General features: G+C 38.2%; 1 protein-coding gene across 3 annotated transcripts in view; it reads left to right on the forward strand.

Annotated features, from left to right (window-relative positions):
• Nucleotides 1-14,858, forward strand: part of TMC1 (transmembrane channel like 1) — a 141,694-nt gene that overhangs the window by 52,380 nt on the left and 74,456 nt on the right. The window lies entirely within an intron of this gene.

Consider the following 14,858-nt stretch of genomic DNA (forward strand, 5'->3'; position numbering starts at 1 on the left):
GGCCCAGACCAGGGTATGCATATTTTTATTTTTGACTCTAAACGTCATTGATATACAGTCAGGATTGAAGTCTACTGTCTTTTGATTTGTTTTCTGAGAAACAGAAAAACTTCAGTAAGCAGAATGTCCTGCTCTATAAATTGTTTATCAAATGGGTGAAAATATGTGGTGGGGGGGGGGGTAGGGGAAGGGAAATAGTGGTATAATTTTCATCTCTTTGAAACTCAATTCCTAATTTTTTATTAGTAATTAATTATAAAAATATCCAACAGCCAGGATTGTAGGCATAATTTTTTTAAGTTCTTAATGGGTTTCCCTTGGAAGTTGGTTACCTAGATCTTTCCTCCCTGTATTTATAGATGACTGCATAACCTGATAGCAACCATCACAAGTGATATAAAACACCTAGATGGAAAATAATCGGTCTACTTATTACTCATCTTGAAATCTCAAAACCAACTACTCCGGAACATTCGACATGGTGTGTTTAAAGTCTGTATGACTAAACTTGAATAAGCAACTACTTTGTTTTGTTACAGTAAGGTGGGTTGGGGAGTGAAAATAAAGAGATGTGAGGGCCACCTGGTTGGTTCAGTGGTTAGATTTCTGCCTTTGGCTCAGGATGTGATCCCGGGGTCCTGGGATGGAGTCTGGCATCGGGCTCCCCACAAGGAGCCTGTTTCTCCCTCTGCCTAAGTCTCTGCCTTTCCCTCTGTGTCTCTCATGAATAAATAAATATCTTTAAAAAAAAGAGAGAACACGTGGACTCCAGGCTAAGCTCTACTCTAACCTCACCTCTTGGAGCCTCATGTATTTATTCATACAATGAAGGGATTGGATGGTGGCCAGTGGTTTTCAAACTGTTTTCTTCAGAGTTCAAGTGGTTTGGTGAAATCCCTTCAGGGCAAGGCAGGCAGAGGTAAGAGAGGGTTGCCCGGCCACACCACTAGCTCCCAGCAGAGATTTAGGGATTGTTTCATCTACACAATGGCCTTGTATATAAAGCACCCATTTGAAGGAAAAATAAATGCTTCTGTGCCTATTGACATAAGAAATAATTAAATATGTCTTTTGCCCATTTCATGATTGGATTGTTTGTTTCTTTGGTGTTGAGTTTAATAAGTTCTTTATAGATCTTGGAAACTAGCCCTTTATCTGATAGGTCATTTGCAAATATCTTCTCCCATTCTGTAGGTTGTCTTTTAGTTTTGTTGACTGCATCCTTTGCTGTGCAAAATTCATGAAATGGGCAAAAGACATGAGGAGAAATCTCACAGAGGAAGACATAGGCATGGCCAACATGCACATGAGAAAATGCTCCGCATCACTTGCCATCAGGCAAATACAAATCAAAACCACAATGAGATACCACCTCACACCAGTGAGAATGGAGAAAATTAACAAGGCAGGAAACCACAAATGTTGGAGAGGATGTGGAGAAAAGGGAACCCTCTTGCACTGTTGGTGGGAATGTGAACTGGTGCAGCCACTCTGGAAAACTGTGTGGAGGCTCCTCAAAGAGTTAAAAATAGACCTGCCCTATGACCCAGCAATTGCACTGTTGGGGATTTACCCCAAAGATACAGATGCAATGAAATGCCGGGACACCTGCACCCCGATGTTTCTAGCAGCAATGGCCACAATAGCCAAACTGTGGAAGGAGCCTCGGTGTCCATCAAAAGATGAATGGATAAAGAAGATGTGGTTTATGTATACAATGGAATATTACTCAGCCATTAGAAACGACAAATACCCACCATTTGCTTCAACGTGGATGGAACTGGAGGTTATTATGCTGAGTGCAGTAAGTCAATCGGAGAAGGACAAACAGTGTATGTCCTCATTCATTTGGGGAATATAAATAATAGTGAAAGGGAATATAAGGGAAGGGAGAAGAAATGTGTGGGAAATATCAGAAAGGGAGACAGAACATAAAGACTCCTAACTCTGGGAAACGAACTAGGGGTGTGGAAGGGTAGGAGGGCGAGGGGTGGGGGTGAATGGGTGACGGGCACTGAGGGGGGCACTTGACAGGATGAGCACTGGGTGTTATTCTGTATGTTGGTAGATTGAACACCAATAAAAAATAAATTTATTAAAAAAAGACATAGTTAAATATCCTGACTTAACTGGATATTTAAAGAAGCTGATTTGGGGGAGGAAGCAGTTCTTATATTTCATGAGGGTATGGGAATACTCTAATATACTTTCACATGAAACGGGTCTTGGGTAGAAGATATTTTAAATTTATTTTTTTTTGATAACAGACATGTTTGCTTAGCTATTATACTGGCTGCTTTAATTTCTTAGCTCTGTGGCACGCTGACCCAATGTTTCTGGGAGTTGTGCATTGGCTAACTTGCCCTGGTGATTTATTAATGGCACATTCGTTAAAGCCAAGAAAGTAATTCTTAGAATTTCACTTACATTTAAACATGTGCTTTTAATGGTCAGCTAGTCATTAGGGTAAGTCTTTCTTACTCAATCTTCCTTCACCCTCCAGTATTCTTTTTGTTTGTTTTGTTTTTGATTTCATTGTATTTTTTTTTTTTTTTTTTTTTTTTTGTCGGGGGAGCTAAGGTATTTCTAAGATAGTAAGAATAGACCAGAATTGATGTCCTTTGCCGGCCCGATCTGGGAAAGCTAGTCCCTTGGCTCCCATCTATTCCTCTCAAGTTCCTTGGAGCTTGAGATTTTTATAGGTAAGAATCATGATTTCTCCTTTTGTTCACAAAAGACTTTCCTTCATCTGTCATTATGATGGAATGAGGACTTCCACACAAGAGGACCTTTGATCATGGGTCCTCACCTACCAACACACACTTCACCCATTGGGATTCTTTTTAATCAATAACTCAAACAAAGTAGCGGTGTTCAGTTTTTGTACTTTGTAAGTACCTTATGTATATTGATTTTCTCCTCTAAAGAATGACAACTACTGGAAATCAGTACATCTGAATTTTGCTGATCACAGTGTAACATTGACATCCAGTTTTTCTTTTCTTTTTAAAAATTTAATTTAATTTTAAAATTTTGATTATTTATTTATTATAATATTTTATTATTTATTCATGAGAGACATAGAGAGGCAGAGACTCAGGCAGAGGAAGAAGCAGGCTTCCTACGGGGAGCCTGATGAGGGACTTGATACCAGGACCTGGGATCATGCCCTGAGCCAGAGGCAGATGCTCAACTGCTGAGCCACCCAGGCTTCCTTATTTATTTATTTTTAATGATTTTATTTATTTACTTGAGAGAGAGTGAAAAGGAGAGAGAGTGTGAGCACGATCAGGGGGTGGAGAATCAAATTCCTTGCTGAGCATGGAGCCCACCAAGGGGCTCAATCCCAGGACTTGGGATCATGACCTGAACCGAAGGCAGACACTCAACCAACTGAGCCATCCAGGTGCCCCTATTTTTATTTTTTAGAGAGAGTACATGTGTGAGTGGAGGTGGGGAGGAAGAGGGAGAGAGAATGAGGATCTTAAGCAGTCTCCATGCCCAGTCTGGAGTCCAAGGCAGGACTTGATCTTGAGACCCTGAGATCATGATTTGATCTGAAACCAAAAGTCTGACGCTTAACCGACTGAACCACCCAGGTGCCCTGATATCTAATTTTTCTATTATTTAATAAATGCCTGCTAGGTATTAAGCATGGTACTGTGACCTTGGACAATTTTCTTAGCTTTGCATCCTTGCATTTTCTCACTTATAAATGAGAATAACAGTACTGCTTCATAGAATTATTTAGAGGATTAGATCAGTTAAGATCTACAACACTTAGGATGATGCTGGCCCATAGTAATCATTTTATGCATGTTAGCTATTATTATTTTACTATCATAATTTCATTTATCACTCTCAACCATCCTTCAACAGAGATATTATTACTTTGGTTTTGCATGTAAGGAAACCAACACTCTGAGAGGATAAGTAATTGTTTATGTTCAGGTAACTAAGTGGTAGAACCATGATTTGAACTTGTGTAGAAAATTACTCTGATGAGATGCAGATCTCTAAGTATACTAATTGCCAGGCAAGCTCTACCAGTGGTCATGGGACTGAAAGGTTCACAGAGCAAACTAACATATTCAAATCACATGGTTTATTAAGTCAAGTTAAAGTATAGTGACAAGTGAGAGCAAAGAGATGGGGTAAATGAACATGCCAGGAAAGAATGATAATAGAGTGACGCAGTAGGCCACAGGAGCATACTTCTTGAATATTGGATATCACAATATTCACATGTCATGTCTTTCTCATTCTACTGATGGTGTAGTTAAGAGGACTGAGGTCCCCGAACACCTGGGTGGCTCAGTCAGTTGAGCATCTGACTCTTGATTTTGGCTCAGGTCATGATCTCAGGTTTGTAAAACTGAGCCCCACATGAGGCTCTGTACTGGGCATGGAGTCTACTTAAGATTCTGTCTCTCTCTCCATCTCCCTCTGCCCTCCCATCCTTGCCACTTGAGCATCCATACACATTCTTTTTCTCTTAAGAGAAATAAAAAAAAGAGGACCAAGGTCCCAAAGGGCCCCACAGAATGAAGATGATGGGCCAACCATAGGCATCTGCTCTATCAGAATGACACAGAGCAAGTATGTTTGACTATAGTAATACCTTGTCAATTAGCCTGTTGAAATGCCACAGTTGTAGCTGCTTTTCTTGAGCAGAACACATGCTAGGAGAAGAGAAACACATTGGATGACACCAATGCATGGTCAATTTAGTGGTGACAGATAATCAGTCCCAGAGTGATAGGATCATAAGTTGGTCCTTCCAACCACTTCTAACCTTCTTATTTGTTCATTGTATTTTCCATCTACTTTCTGTCTTTCTTTGTCAGGTATTACAGGTTACTAACTTACTTACTATCTGTATGGGAACACATCTTGTTAATTATGCCTATGTATCACACGCTACAGGTTTATTTATTAGCTATACTTAACATACCCTGTGTGCCAAGCCAGCTACAGAATTTGCAGGATCTGGTGCAAAATGAAAATGTAAGACCCTTTGTTAAAAAATAGTTCAGAATTTCTATGATTAAGAATTTCAAGATACCAATGGCAGAGCATTGAAGTAGGCACTGAGCACACATGGGGCTTTGTGTGACTACATAGTCCCAGGCACACCAAATTTACCCTGCCTATGAATTTCATCTGAATATAGTGAGCCAAGAGCTTTCTTATTGTCTATGTTTAATTCTTCTGATCAGTTACATCCATTACAGTAGCATAATGGAATAGTCTCAAATAATTCAGCAAACTCAGCTTAACAGAACCAAGTCTACGTTACTCCAAAGACTGTTCATGCCCTACAGTTGGGGTGTTCTTTTCCAATACTATTTTGAACATGTGATCCCTATGTTCAATGCCTTCAATACCTCTCCAGGAACTAACAAAGTGTATAAGCTTTTGCTTAACAAATCAGCGAAAAAAAATCAGTGAGCTCTACAGTCTGGATTTGCAATATGAAGTCCAGTTTCTTTTCCCAATAATTAGTTACTGATGATGGTGACCATGAGGTTTGGAGATGGACAGTACCATCTTCAGTTTGTTTTTTGTTTTTGTTTTTGTTTTTGAGTGTTTATTATGTATCAGATCCTGTGCTAGGAGATGCTGCACACATTAACTTTTTAAATTCTCATAAACACCTTGAAAACAGAAAGCTATCCCTATTTTACAGATGAGAAAGCTGAGACTGACAGAGGTAAAGTAGTCTCACACAGCTAGTAACCGTCAAGGTGAAGATCAAATCCAGATTTCTCCATCCCCAAATCTCATAGGTTCTCTCTACTGGGCCACACCACTTCTCATGTGAACCATGTTTTCCAGGGAAATGACTAATTTTCAAATCTAGACATTCTCACTTCCTTCAGGTATCCTCTCTACTTTTCTGCTATTCTTCTTCCTATGTTTCTTCCAGTTCTACCTCCTTCATAAATTATCCTCTCTCCTCTGAGGTCCTTTCTCTGCCAACTGCTATAGAAATAGAACTCAAATAGAGTTGACAGAGCCTTTTAGGGGTCTGCATGAATCTGTCAATAAGAGGCAAGAATGTGCTGTTAAAAGGCCTTGATTTGTAGCATTTGCCGATTTCCATGGTGTAAATACTCCCACTATGATCAGTTTCAAGCTACTAACAGTTTAAGAATTAGTTTAAGAAATCCCTGAAAACACAACAATCAGTAGCTGAATCAGCTCCAGTGCATCTTATTTAAGAATAATCAAGTCTTGTTTGGGATCAGAAATCTTTTCTGACTTAAAATTCACATTTGAGTTTACCTGTCCCAGGTGCCTGTCTTATTTTCATTGCATTAGAATTAATCTTTCCTATTAAATAAGAACAATGTTCCTGGCAACTCTGTTTTGGAGATAGCCTGTTAATACTTGCTGAGCTATTGTGAGTGGTTAGAAAATCACTGTGGGTAATTTTAATAATATTTCTCAAATAATATTTTGAAATTCTCCCTTAAAGGATTCTGATAGGGTCTACATGAGAAAATTGTTTGTTTGTTTGTTTTCTTTTTACTTGAGATTTGAAACTTTTTCAGTTGCTTAGGAAGTCAGCTCTGAGATACTGGAGATCAATATACTTTTGCTTACCAAAAGTTCTTTATTAATTACATGATTTATTTAACCTTTCCTATCTACACTGTATCATTTTGTCAGAGTTACCTGGAGATGGTCTATTCTTCACCTTGGTTTTGCAAGCTTTTTAAGTGCCCCACTGGACTCCAGCTCCCATCTCTTTTAGAGAGTTGTGAAGGCATTTATGGCTCTTGTACCGACCTCAAAATTTCAAATACCCGCCTCATTAAAACAGCCTGAGATTCTGTCCAGATGGTTGATGGAAGGGTAATTAATGGTCATTGGAAAATGAGTCTAAAATATACTAATATTCAAGGTTGCTCACCAACTCTTGGCAATCAATATTACTCACTGCCTTTCACAAATATCTGCTTATTTAGAATTCAAATAACCTCAAAGCTAAAAAAACAGGGATTTTTCCCCCTGTACACCATAAGATAATAATTATATTAAAAAATAAATAGAATAGACAGAATAAAGTTCTAAAATTTTCCTCTAGGTAGATAAAATGTGGTTACTATCTTCTTTTTAACTGCATTTTATTGTACACTACTTTCCTAGAGTATTATCAGTCAATATATTACAGATGATGAGACACACTGAATTAGTTTTCCCACGTTGTCAGAGTATCCTACCCTCCAACCATTTTTGATAAATAGCAATTTACCTAAGTTGCATTCTTTAGAGTGTCAGCTGCTGGTGACAGCTAATTTTCACAACTTGTTATTAGACTATCCATAGATATATTATCTCTGAAAGGTGATTAAGAAGAGAAATTCACTAATTACCACTTACAATAATCTAGAAATGCTTTTAAATATGTTTGACATAATACATTAACAGTAAAAGGAAAGCAAATGTGTACATGATAAGCACAGAATACGATTAATTTGAGAAATGTGCCTTTTTTGTTTAAAAGAAGTGTCATCCAGATCTTGAGTAAGATACAAATTCTGAAAGTAACCCTTTATCAGGTTTATAAGAGGATAATGAAGGAATTTTTGAGGATATTTTTATGTAAATGACCAAGGAATAGCAAGTGAATTATTACTTTGGGGGATTTAAATAAGCTTTGTGCTGTAGAATAAAAGTGGCTAAGCCTTATTAACATGCATGCATATGCTACAGTAAATATTTGGAGAACATTATATTAGAATATCATGACAAATTAGATGGGAGGAAGAAAGGGGAATAGTTTTATATATTCAGTATAATATATCTAAAATTTCTTTCTATAGTCCTGAAAATTAGAGATTTTTAAGTACTATAAATCACTTTTTTCAAATAGTTGTTAATTATGTGTTTACAGGATACATGCACGAATTTACACATGTATGTGTATGTATACATATGTCCATGTATTTTAACATATACATACACATACATACTGGGATAGCTACATAAGGACACACGACTCTCTGGATGAATTAATTTTTCATTTTATGCATATCCTGCTATAGTGTTTCTTGACTAGTGCTTGGTCACAAGGATCAGAAAAGCTTAGGAAATGCAAGAAAACAGTGAAACAGGAAGATTTCAAGTCAACTGAGTAGAAAGCCAAGTTCATATAGAAGCATAGAATGCTCTGTGAATGACCTTACGTAGGTTAGTTATGTTGCCAAGCGTTTAGGACAGACCTCCCGATCTAAGTTTGTCATGGAGCAAGCAGTCAAGTTTACTAGGTTGTCTTGATTATTTACAGAGCTCGCTAAACTACCATCATTTGAAATTTCTTGCCCACTCATGGATCAAAAGGCAGAGCACACTTTTCCAACAGAAAATTAAGGCTTTTTTTTTTCTTTTTCTTTTTTTTTTAAGCACTCCTAAATATCACAAGACAGCATTTTTAAAACCTATTCTATAGCACCTAGAAACGTTAAGCATAGGGTAGAAACGTGAACACCCAGGTATTTTAAAAAAAAAAAACACCCAGGTATTGTGCAGAATCATTTTACCCAGGCTTCCAAAGCAGAATGGCTTCTCTCACTCTGAGGCAATGCCTTGTAAATCCATCTGTTTACAGTATTCAGAATTTATTGCACATGTTTGATTCAGATGCACATGAACCAAGCAAAATCAGCATGGCCTGCCCACCAAGTCATGTCAGTGGCCTTGTGAAGAGCTGAATGTAAGTCTATCTGATAATATGAGCTTGTCTATATGCTCCATGGTGGAAATATCTCTTTTGTTAGAAAAATTCCTACAAACTGATGCCTAGAATGCCTTTCTCTGCCTACTTGAATTCTATCAGCGCTTCAATGCCCAGTTTAATTCTTCTCTCATCTACATCTTCAAAAGCTCTCAGGCCTCCAGTGTCCTCTCTCTTTTCACTTTAAGGCTGTCAAGCATTGTTACATAATAGTTTTATGGACCTATATTTCATTTTCCTTAATGGAGTTTAAACTTCAGAAAGGAATCCACATTTCTTTTATTTCTTTCAAAGCATTTTACACATTGCTAAGAACAAACACACTCAATAAATGCTTGAAAAAAAATGGCTAAGTGTACCAAGTACTGCTTTACTCGTGTCCTCTCTACTTTTTTTGTGCCCCTGTGCCAATCACAGGAGGTAGATAATGATGCTATTCAGGGGAAACTGAGGGCACTAAGCTCAGATCCCAGCCAAACTGGGACATTGACTTTTTGGGTAAGCTTGGATCCTGATTTCATTAATTTAATCCTCAGTTTTTCATCTCTGAGATAGGGATAACAGTAGTAGTTGTCACCTTGCTTGGTTTTGTAGGGATTGAATGAGATGATGGACATAAATAGTGCTTGGTACATGGCAAGTTAGTTATATGTTAGCTAACTTCACCATTACTGTTACCGATCACATTTTACAGGTGGGAATGCTTAGTTGGGATCCATAAGTCTCATAACTTTCCCAAAAGCACACAGCTAGTGTGTGACAGAGCCAAGATTCAAATCCAGGTCTCAATGATAAGACAGAGATAATAGAATTGAATAGAATATAGTCATATTCAAAGGAGAGAGATCCATTTTTGGCTGTTAGCACAGAGACACCCCAGCTGACCTGAGCTCTCTGTAGCAACACAGCCCGGCTAGAGCAAGACTCAGGCTAGAATTCACCCCTGTATCCTCTCAGGCTGAGTCACAACTAGGGCTTCCAAAACTGGACACATCAGGTCTCAAATTTGGGGCTGAATCCTCTCTTGCTCATTTAGTGGCAAGAACAATTCCCACTCTTCCCACATCTCATCATCTGATGGGAAATGGGCTGGCTTTCTGAGCAGTTTTGCCTGGGAATATCTTGTCCTTTCTCAACTTGTAATTTGGAGGCTTAGGCATAAAAATTGAAGTCAGCACTATTAGTACTACTGCTGTTAATAATAGTTCCTATTCATAGTGTTCTTATGTTTGCCATGGACACATTACATGTGTTATGACTAAACATATTGCATGCATTAGTTCCCATAAAACACACAGCAGCCCCATGACAGAACTATTAGTATCTCCATTTCATAAATGATGCAACTGAGCATCCAACCATTACCACCACTGGCACCAGCATCTCCTTTATTAAAAAGCAGGTATTTTAAATCATCACTTCCAGTCTAATTATGGAGTTTTATTATCCAGGAGGCCTATAGTCTTCATTTCCAATCTCTGTGCATAAGAGTAGCTTCCAAAGTCTGCAACTTTCTTTCAATTACTCAGTACTATTTTAGGAAAAGTCAGAGTTTTGACTTTGAGTCAATTTAAATTGGTCAATTTTTTTTTAAACAACAGTGTTTACTAAGAAAAGACTTCTCATTCTTCTGATCTCTTTACTAAGAAGTGTCCATGAATGCAAGTTTTGATTACAGTTGCCTTAAAGACCAGTTTTGAAATGTCTTTCATGTACTTCAGCAATGCATTGGTTGCTTAATCATACTATCAAACTGAAAACAAGAGGGAAGAAGAGTCAACTCAACCTAACCCAAACAGAGAACACGTTTCCTGGGATGAGAATGTGTTAGAAGCAGCATAGCATGTCCTAACTCCCCCGTGTAATCAGGGCTGTATCATGTGTTGCAAGTAAATTATCTATTTTGTAAGTTAGGCCAAAGTGTGCTCCTTCAACTAACTGTGAAAGCATTCTTGAAAGCCCATGAAACCTTATTATTCTAATTACCAACACAAGGGGTTGATAAATGAATTATGAGGCCAGGTATTATTGCCATTAAATAGATCTCACTCAATTATTTATCCCTGGGTCTGGGGTTACAGTGCAGGGAGCTGTACATATCGTACCAGGGCTGGTTTGAGCTCCAAGACCTGGAGACCGGATTACAGACTTGGCAGGCGACTTTTGTTGAATGCAATTCGAGGGAATGACACACGTCTTTCTGTCAGACATTTGGATGGTTTGAAGCCAATAGATAGATATTCAAAGTTTATCCACAAAATCTTACTCATATTATCAGTGCAAAAAAATATCCCTTTAAATTATCCAGATAACTGCAAATGGGTAGGAAGATGCATTAACTATATGAAAAATAGAAAAGTTTTCTTGCTTTTTAGTTTTCAAAGGCTCTGCTCTTTATGTTCTTGGATTCTGATATCTGTAGTGGAGCACTCTAGTGTGTTAAGTACCATACAGTGCTCCTCTCTGTATTGGATATTTCCCTTTTGTATCTTGTTTCTAATCACACAATGAAAGATGCTGCCTTCTGGTTAAGAAATCCATTATTGGAGAGGATGGGATTGGGTGGTTCTAGATTTTTTCTTCTTGTTGTTGTTGCTTTTTATCCTGCCCCTCATTGCAAAGGTTAGCCGAGAAAATAGTGTTAAGAGACGTTCTTTCACTGAGTCACCAACTTCTTCCTATCCCATGTCCCTTCTTCTAGGCTAGCAAGCTGCAAAAGTGCTTCCTTATAACCTGAGAGCATCCTCTAAGGAGGTTCAAGAATCTATTCTTGGTAAAAAAAAAAAAAAGCAAAGAAACAAACAAACAAAAACTATTCTCATCCCACCCCATAAACTCTGGCTTTTTTTTTAACTGCACCCCCTAGACTTCTTGTTTATCTTCTTCTTTTTTAAAGATTTGATTTATTAATTCATGAGACACACACACACACACACACACACACACACACAGAGAGAGAGAGAGAGAGACAGAGGGAGAGAGAGAGAGAGGCAGAGACACAGGCAGAGGGAAAAGCAGGCTCCTGTGGGGAGCTCCATGCGGAACTAGATCCTAGGACTCTGGGATCACAACCTGAGCCAAAGGCAGACACTCAACACCTGAACCACCCAGGTGTCCCACCCCCTAGACTTCTGCTGAGTTGATTCCTGTAGCAATTTTGACAAGAGTGGGCAATGGGGAACAAAAGGAGCTAGAATGACTCTTCAGGTATCCTTCTGGTATGAAACTTGGTGGAAGGCCTTTTGGAGAATGGAGGAGGGGGAAGGCATTAGGGAAGAGAAGAAATTTCCACCTGAGATTACATAATGTTGAGTGAAGTCCAGGTTTTTATCTGAAAACCAATGTCAGAATATGTATGTTGAGGGTAGGATGAGGTAGTACTTGGGAGAGCAATATGAAACTATGCCTAGCATCAGGAAAAACTTGTCATTTGAAGAAACAAATGATAAAATCTTGTTTAGATTGCTCTAAGGAAAACTATATTTATAATAACTGACAAAACTCTTATGAATGCCATGTGAATAGGTTTCTATATTATTAGATAAATTTATGATTAATTTTGTGGTGATTTTAATTTGGTTATAACCCTGACTTCACTCTCTCTCTCTTAAATCTTGCTAGTTTAATGATCCTATAACATAATCATCAGTTCACAAAATTAAAAATCTTGTCAGAAATATGAAGTAGAATAGCTATTTCTTTATACTTATGGCTGTTTAGAGCAGTCATGTTTTCTAATTGGCCACTCATCTAGAAAATGATGTAACTCTAAAAAACCAAACTGAGCATCTTTTAAATTATCTGCTAAGTAGCTAGAGTAGCAAATATGCCCATGAAGTAGGCACTTTACATTTGAAAAACAAATTTTGATGTTCTTAATAGAAAGAGTGATTCTCTATTTATATATGTTTATTATAATAGAATGATGTGGTGATTCCTATGTATACTTGGTTTTACGAATTTCAAGATTCTTGATGCCAAATAATTGAATTATAGCCAGTTTCACTATAACACAATATGTGGGTTCCTAAAGCCCATCAAACTGCAAAATAGGGCAGTGAAAAACCACAGGGCTTATAGGAAAACTGGGGGTAAGGGACTAATAGTTAGAAATATCATCAGTGACACATTAAAAAAGGTATAAAATGGCAGCAACATTTTACACATGCTAAATGGGTAAGAAATACATAAATACCAAAATGAATATGGCAGTTACTTTGAAAAAGATCTGATGTTTGCTTGTGGAAGTGGTTTTCACAGGTCTGTAATTTGTGATGTATTGTGACATTTGGAAGAAAGTTTTATAAGACCAGATGTGAATGGATATGGCTTTTCTAACACAGGGAGTGCAGTGAGGTAGCTGGGTGAGGTGTGTACATTTTGTGTATACACTGCTAGGTTTAGCTGGATGCAACTCTCTGCATTTCCCTAGTATTGCTTGTAGATGAAAATCACATTTAAGCAAACACAAAATTTGTGGTATGCTTAAATTGCTCTGGATTGTATCAATCCTGTTACGACAGATTTTCAGTTTTGAAACAAGTGTTACAGGAGAATCCACAGTGTAGTAATCCCTCCAACACTTTCACGTTTATGATCTCTCCTTCTTCTTGCCACCACTGGCCAGGCAGGGAAACTATTGCTCCCTGGTTTGTTTGTTGGGGAATCCTGATGTGTTAAAAGCCACAAAGTAACCAAGGGAAATTGTGCAGATCTTTCTCACATGTGTGTGAGTCCTGGGCACATGTGCTTTCCTCTGAGAAGTAGGACCTCCTGAACATGTATACAGAGAGGGTCAAAAGCCTGGGTAAGGTCACAGAGACAAATCACAGAGCCTGAGTTAGAACTCAAGTTAGAGTCAAGGTTAGCTTAGGTCAGTAAGATTTTTTATAAGTTTATTTATTTTTAAGATTTTATTTATTTATTCATGAGAGACACACACAGACAGAGAGAAAGAGAGGCAGAGACACAGGCAGAGGGAGAAGCAGGCTCCATGCAGGGAGCCTGATGTGGGTCTTGATCCCGGGTCTCCAGGATCAGGCTCTGGGCTGAAGGCAGTGCTAAACCGCTGAGCACCCAGGCTGCTCCTGATATTTTATAATTTTATAAACATCTGTGAGGTGCTGTACTCACTCCTACCATATCATCTCTAGGACATATAGTTAATGCTTGAACATGACATGTTTTCTTGACTGCATGGGTGTAGAAACCCGGCCATGAGAGTGCTCAGTTTGTACTTTTTGATGTGGCTTTATTAAACATTTTAGAATGTGTAGATTGCCTTAGAAATCATTTTCAAATTAATATTTGTAGCTCAGAGGTCATGTCAAATGTCAAGGCATTTGATGACAAGGTCAGTCTAGAAACTCTTCCCATTTCCAGGGGTCTGCCCTATTACATTTCTGAGAAGACTCATGTAGAGGAGTGCAATCCCAAAGTTTAGGAATGACTTTGGTTTTTGAGCATTAATTACTGTGGAAAATACAATTATTGGCTACTCCCCTGTCTCTATGCATCCTAAGTTGTGTCATTCAGCTCCAGTTCCAGAAGGTTTAGTTTTATTAAGCATCTCCTCTACTCAAAGTAGTGGTCAGTGCTGTGGGGTATACAAAAGGACAAAATATTGTCCCTGTCATCAAGGAGCTCATTTGGAGGCTCTGTATGATAACTGAAGAGAATATATACTCTGTTGCATTTGTGTTTTTTATGGCATAATATGGGTGGGTGCACGTGCACACGTGAGTTACTGGCTCATTCAGCAGGTGCATGTTGGGTTTTCGATCACTGGATATTATAAAATCATGAGTTTAGCACTGTTCCGAGGAATACCTTACCAAAAAGATCCCTCACTGACCTTTCATTTTATAAACATTTACTTTGTGTGTTAATGAGCTTACTTATAGTCATATGTGGAAGGGTCTTATTCTGTAAAATCACACATTCGAGGCACCATCCAACTGACAACAATGTTGTAGCTGTAGAAATACAGTCCAGGTTTGGGTTATCCTGGGTGATATCCTTTACGGCCCCCAAAAGGTCAAGACAAGCCTGGGCCACCTCTGTTTTTAAAATTCTTTTCCTATGTCAAACACGCAGCAAAAGCTAAATTGGCCAA

Source organism: Vulpes vulpes, chromosome 1 (genome assembly GCF_048418805.1).
Source record: "Vulpes vulpes isolate BD-2025 chromosome 1, VulVul3, whole genome shotgun sequence".
Taxonomy (NCBI): domain Eukaryota; kingdom Metazoa; phylum Chordata; class Mammalia; order Carnivora; family Canidae; genus Vulpes; species Vulpes vulpes.